The sequence below is a fragment of the Candoia aspera genome, chromosome 4 (assembly GCF_035149785.1).
Source record: "Candoia aspera isolate rCanAsp1 chromosome 4, rCanAsp1.hap2, whole genome shotgun sequence".
Classification (NCBI taxonomy): domain Eukaryota; kingdom Metazoa; phylum Chordata; class Lepidosauria; order Squamata; family Boidae; genus Candoia; species Candoia aspera.
The window spans coordinates 93,899,649-93,905,648 of NC_086156.1; the positions used below are offsets into that span (position 1 = coordinate 93,899,649).

General features: G+C 47.0%; 1 protein-coding gene across 6 annotated transcripts in view; it reads right to left on the bottom strand.

The window, feature by feature from the left end:
• The window catches only part of NDRG2 (NDRG family member 2), a 41,014-nt gene extending 36,477 nt beyond the window's left edge, over positions 1 to 4,537 (bottom strand). For 2 of the 6 annotated variants that reach the window (XM_063301020.1, XM_063301018.1), the window contains exon 1: positions 4,415 to 4,537. The gene's annotated coding sequence lies outside the window, so the exon portion shown is untranslated. Of the gene's footprint in view, positions 1 to 3,598; positions 3,739 to 4,250; positions 4,337 to 4,414 lie in introns of those variants that run through there. The other 4 variants (XM_063301016.1, XM_063301021.1, XM_063301019.1 and 1 more) reach the window with 4 other exon arrangements.
• Between the last annotated feature and the right edge of the window lie 1,463 nt (positions 4,538 to 6,000).

Below are 6,000 nucleotides of genomic sequence, written 5' to 3' on the forward strand. Positions count from 1 at the left end.
TGCTTCCTAGGGCTGAAAGAGAGTGACTGGCCCAAGGTCACCTAGCTGGCATCGTGTCTAAAGCAGGACCAAAACCCACAATCTTGTGGTTTCTAGCCTGGTACCTAAACCACTACACCAAACTGGCTCTATGGTAATTTAATTTTATTTTAAAAAATTATTATTCCTAATTTAATTTTGGGGTTTTGTGGACTCCATCTGGAAGGGATAAATTGTGCATGGTTCCCACAGGGCCTCATTGCTAATACTAGCTCATGCAACTTTTGATGGCTATCTGATGATGGTATCACTGTTCTCATTCATATGTTTAGAATGGCTGTGCATGCTTTGAAAATGATTCAGAAGTGTTTTGGGCTTTGTGAGACCACAGTGCCTCTCTGGTATGCATTAAAGTCGCTCCATTTTTTTTTCACGCTTTCATGCATTTTTTTTCCTAGGTTGAGGTCCAAAGCCCTATTCCAAATAATTTCTGAATGTGCAAAGCCTTAATATTTAGAACTGTATCCTGACTAACTATGAATCATACATAGGATAGCACTCTGCTTAAAGATGCAGTTGCTAAATACAATGTAGAAGATCCTTCTGAATGTGGGAACCATTTTCGTCCATCACATCCTGATACCTGCACATTATCATTTAATGCTGAAATCCAATGTGGAACAGTCATTATATATCTAGTTTACAACCTTGTTATGAGGACTTTTAAAAAAAAAATAGGGACCTTTACAAGCCCAGAACAAAAAGTAATAAACTGCACTGTGCTAGAGGTGTGTCCACATATGTTCTGCCAACACAGACTTGTATCCTGATGAGTCTTTTTCAGCTTAAAAAGTGGAACTGGCATTCCTCTTGCCCCAAGGGAAACTTGGAACAGGGAACTGTACAGGCACAAATACATGTGCTCCTAATATGATAGTATATTGAATTATAGCTGCAGAAATCTGAATCCTGGGAAGGCCTCTTCTATGGATCTGTCCATTCCAGTACAAAGAGCAATTAGAGAAATGTTGCACTGTCTGTTCCCAATTGGATCACCATCTACCCTCATCTCTATTTCCCAGTCCCTAGTACATAGTTCAGAGAACACTTACATGCCCTATCATGCTACAGAAATATTTTGCATTGGCATTCTCTTGCAGTGCAGAAAGAGGGGACTGAAGGGATACAAGTGGATGACTAAGCATTCCCCCCTTCACTCTTAGCGACTAGCCTATTTTCTTCTGCCTGGCTGCAAGCCCATCCTCTCTCCCATCCCTTAGTGCTGCTCCATCATTGGCACTGGGGTAGGCTCCCTAGGGGCCAGTAAGAACAGGCAGCCTTCCATTCTCAAGCTTTCTCCTCCTGCTTCTCACCCCCCACCCCTCAGGTACTATGTCTGTTTCCCACTCTGGGCTCCATCCAAGGATCTCCCTCCTGGGCCATAAATAGCTGTTTCGATCACCATGACACGGGCAGCCATCCAGCTCCCCAGGAGCTCCTTGCCACTGAGGGGCCCTTAATGGGGCCTGTAAAGAGCAGGCATCCAGGAAATCATGACTCCAGCCTCCATGATGGAACAACTCTATGCTTAATAGATACCCCCGGCCCTGTACAAAGACGACTAGGCTACTGCCAAGAATCAGGGCTCCACCACTCCTGGTTAAGAAGGTGCAAAAGAAAGCATGGGCCAGGGGAGTTGGAGATCTGCACTTGCTGATGGAAAAGTAGCCCTGTTTCTAGATTAACAGATTAAATTTTGGGTTCCAGACACTGAGGATTCTGGGCTTCTTTGCCTCATTCTTTCCCAGCATGCTTTCTAAAATTGCTGCCTTTCTTCTTTTTCTTATCTGGTTTGGCAGGGCTCCAGTTTCTTTGCCACCAGCTCAACAAGAAGCCAAAGACCAACAGGTGCAGTTTGTGCAGCCTAGGGCTGCTTTGCTAGACAAACCCCACCTGTTGAACAGTTAAATACAAAAGAAGCCATGCTAAGAATAAGGTTTCCATATGCTAAGCCAAAGGTGTCTGAGCAGCATCTTCAGCGTTACACAAAACTTAAGATGTGGGTTAAGTATTGTTTATGTGGTAAGCAATGAGTATCTTCTGTCTCTTCCCTCCAATCATATACACACAGGCAGATACACATAGAGAAGCTGAATGCATTTGATCCTGAGCTGAATAGTTCATCTGCTAAGGGTGAGGAGTCTTTGAAGCCTTCCAGATATTGCTTTCCAACTTCCAACACAGCCTATGATGAGGGATGCTGGGAACTGTGGTTCAACATCAGGATCTTCAAAATTCCCCTTTCCTACCTAAAGGACCTTCTTACTTCATAGCTTTGGTTAATGTTAAAAGCACCATTTGAGTTCATCTTTCTAGCCCACATTAAATCTATGATGGTCTTGAAGACAGGTATTGACTCCTATTAGCATCCACTTAGAAATTAAGAATTAGGAATTGTGTGAGTTACCCAAGCTGTAGCAAGCTACAAATGCTTGACCAATCCCAGTTTTCTTGGTCCCAAATCTAGGTTTAGTGACAGCAGGTGCTCTCCAGGCCAGACCTGACCTTAACAAAAATATGCTCCGATTTAAAAGCAAAATAGTAACAAGTGAAACGATATGACAAGTGGGGCACATGCAAACACATGTGTACAGACTAAAATCAGTTGCTGCCACAACCTTTCATCTTGGTTTGTTCCCACAACCTCTTTCTTTTGGCTGGTGAGGCACTGACTTCTTACATCACATCTTCAGGTGGCTGAAGGCCAGATCACAGCCTTCTGAAACACAGCTGGAGGCAAACTCACTCTTGTGTGGGGAACACTCCCCTTATTTTCAGCATAGGACCAGGAACTGCTTGTAGGCCACCAGGGCAACCAATGCCAGAAAGTTTCCAGGTGCCTACAGGTTCTAGCCCAGAGAGTGGTTCCCTGCCAAGACCCCTTGGCACCTCCGTGTGAAGCCTCTGGCTGCAAAAACAGGCAGCACAACACTCTCCAGCCTGCTCCAGGGGATAAGAACGTTCTCTTTCCCTCATCTCCCAGCCATGCCTTGCTTGGAACCAGGAATAAAAATGCTTGGACATCACTCCCCATGGTATCTCTAGCCTCAACAAGCCAGGAATTCCAGCAGCCAGCGCCTTCATAAGCTTCCTCTCTGTAACCCCTGCAAGTGGAAAGAACCCAATTTCCCTCCCCAGTCTCCCCGAGAGAACTCACCAGTTCCTGCTTGATGCTCTTTTATCGCCCTCCCAGGGAATGCAGCAGTCCCCAAATCCACTTGCTTTAACTCAATCCATCTCCCAGAAACCTAGCAGTAGACTCTGCTGTTTGTAGCTTTCTAGTACTGTGTGCTGGCCTTAAAAGGACCCCAAAGTCCTAAGAGCCAAGCTCCCTCACCAGGAGTCCATGAATTCTATTAACCACCAGCCCATTTCCAGGACTGATCCTGCTCCCAACCTCTTAATCCAATTCCTTTGGAAACCACCTGTCACCCCTCCCACACATCTGGATTCCTGAACCTGTGAAACTCTTGGTTTCAGTGCAGGCTTCTACCCATTAGCACTTACAACTCTCACAGCCAGGGTCCAGCATCCAGCAGCATTTAGTTTGCACACTCACCTGCATTTAATCTCTCCTTCCTACAAGGCCCTCCTTCCCCAGAGACCTAAGCAAGCCAGCTCAGGCATTTCCCCCTCCCCTTTACTGCAACTCGATTAATCCTCCCATCTTTTCTCTCTCACAGGAGGTAAAGATCTCACAACCCCCCACTCTGCCTGGCACCCACCTGATACCTTCCCCCCTAGCACCCTCAAGGAGAAAGGGTTCTCTTCTCCTGCTCAGAGGAGCAAGCGGTTTGGCCCTTCAAGGTCTGGGTGGGGGCAGGAAAAGGTGCCTCCCATCCGGAGTGTTTTTTTTTTCCATTTGACATTTGGGTTTGTCGATTATGTCAATTGCAGAGCGAATTGAGGAACCGAGGCAGGATATCAATCCGAACCAGCTACCGGCGCGGGTGGGAAAGAGGAAGCCGCCCCCAACAAGACTTAGAGAGAGGGGGGGAAAATGCCAGTATTAATATCGTAGGCATCACGGCCGCCTCTTACAGCACAAGGCTGTTTTGACTTGGAGAGAGGAGGTGGAGGACTTTTTTTTTTTTGGCAGCCTGCTATCGGAATGAAGGGTACCCGATTTTGGGGGGAAGGGGGTTGGAGCAGAAAGGTGGGGAGGTGGTTCTATAATATAGAGCACGCTCGCCCCTTAAGGCTTAACACACCTTGCAACAGATTTCCCTTCCCTGTTTTTCGGGGTGCTCGAAAAGGATCCGGGGAGAAACAGGCAAACGAGGAAAAGGCGGGGGAGAGAAAAAAAAACCCAGTCACGTTTGCAGTCTAGCAGCCCCTCCCCCACCTTTTCTGCCACCCCCTTGTTTTGGGATACCCTCTGTCCGCGCGTCTCTCCGTGTGCCTTGTCTGCAGCGGCTTCCCTCCCGCGCTCCGCCACTCGGTCTCTCCTTCCACCTTCACTTGCCTTTGACTCTCTGACTGCAAACACCACCTCCCCCCACCCCCAGGGAGACCCCTCCCCCCGGATCCTCTCCCCTCCCCCTTCCAGCTCCGCCTCTGCCAATCCGGGCTGCCAACAAGGAAAGGAAAGGGGCGTGAGGGGAGGAGATCGGGGAGGAGAAGAGAAGGGGAGAAACGGGCAACCATCTTTCTCCAGATCCTGGTAACAACGGGAATTCCCACAAAGACGACCCCCCATCTCATCCTTCAGCCGCCCCCCCGCAGCTAATTTCGGATTGACTCCACTGCGGGCTGCTTATATTTTTAGACGTGTCTGTTTTTGTACCTGCAAATGCGAAATGTGGCAAAACGTTGCAAGCAGTGGTGAACCTGCGCCGCCTGGAGGTCGAGGGTCCCTCCCCATTTTGGAAAAAAAAAGCGACCAGCATAAAACCGGTAATAATTAATCCGGAATATTAATAACAACAACAGTAAACAAACGCACAGCTGTTTCTGCTTTCTTCAAGACGTACAAGGGGCTTTTTTTTTTTGTATCCCTCAGTCCAGCCACGAAAGCGCCTCGTTTGGTGCGGTAGGAAAGGCGGAGTCCTGCCAAGTGGCGGCTGTAGTCCGTGAGCCTCCCGCACTAATTAACGATCAGGAAACAGGCAATGTTTTTCCTCCCTTTTTTAATGGGTAGCGTTTCAACGCTGGATTAGAACTTCCTCTCTCCAACCTGCAACCAGTTCATTTCTATTGACTGAGGGCGGGAACCGCAGGGAGTTTTTCCTGTAGTTTCCTGGAAATCTTTGCATGTCCTTTTCGGTATCCTTCACTCACCATAAAGTGAAGAAAACTCGAGACAAGTCCGTTTGTCTGCAAGAGTTCAGAAGTGGTTTGCCATTCCCTGCTTCCTAGGGTTGGGAGGGAGTGACTGGCTGAAGATACCCAGCTGGCTTTGTGCCTAAGGAGGGACTAGAATTTAGGTCTTGGTTTACCCCCACACCCCATGTAAAATTAACATTAAGTACCAGAGTCCTGTAACAGATTTAATTTTAATTTATCAGTCAATTCATTATAAGGGGCTATAACTACAGCTCTGTTTTAGTCAACCTGTTCTTACATCCAAATTACTGTCACTTCAATCAGGAAGATCTTCTTTATTACCCCTGTTTGTTTAGAAGTGAGATCCAATTTAATCTGTATTACTGATTCCAAATTAGCTGGAGAATGGAAGGTGCCATTTGCAGCTGTCAAATCGAGACACCAACTCCAGACAAGAACAATTGCCTGTGATTGTTTCCAGCTCTGTCGTCTTCTGGTTCAAGGAAGGCCGAACCTCAACATTTTTCAGTCTAAGGTGTTTGCTTTTCAAAGTATTTTGAGCACCGAGTCTGATGGATACTACACTTTTATTACTGTGAAGGCTGATCACTAGAATGGGTGTTCTGAATACCATCCATAATTGGATGGATTGAAAAAGATTTTGTGTGTTTGTGTGTGCGTGCCTTTGAGTCAGTT